Source organism: Propithecus coquereli, unplaced genomic scaffold (genome assembly GCF_000956105.1).
Source record: "Propithecus coquereli isolate 6110/MARCELLA unplaced genomic scaffold, Pcoq_1.0 Scaffold425, whole genome shotgun sequence".
Classification (NCBI taxonomy): domain Eukaryota; kingdom Metazoa; phylum Chordata; class Mammalia; order Primates; family Indriidae; genus Propithecus; species Propithecus coquereli.
In genome coordinates, this window is record NW_012150008.1 from 421,031 (window position 1) to 421,508 (window position 478).

Sequence of the window (478 nt, forward strand, 5' to 3'; positions counted from 1 at the left end):
CCGGTGCTGCGCCAGGTGCGCGCTCTGCGTGAAGGCCTTGGCGCACTGGCCGCAGCGGTACGGCCTCTCCTCGGTGTGGACGCGCTGGTGGCGGACGAGCGCCGACGAGAAGCGGAAGGCCTTGGCGCACTGCGCGCACTCGTAGGGCTTCTCGCCCGTGTGGATGCGCCGGTGCTCGATCAGGGACGAGCGGCTGCGGAACGTCTTGGCGCACTGCGCGCACGCGTAGGGCCGCTCGCCCGTGTGCACGCGCCGGTGCTGCGTCAGGTGCGTGACGCGCGTGAAGGCCTTGCCGCAGTCGGCGCAGCGGTGCGGCTTCTCGCCCGTGTGCGTGCGCCAGTGCGACACCAGGCAGGAGCCCTGGCTGAAGGCCTTGCCGCACGCGGGGCACGCGTAGGGCCGCTCCCCCGTGTGCGTGCGCCGGTGCAGGGCCAGGTGCGCGCTCTGGCTGAAGGCCTTGCCGCACTCGGGGCACGCG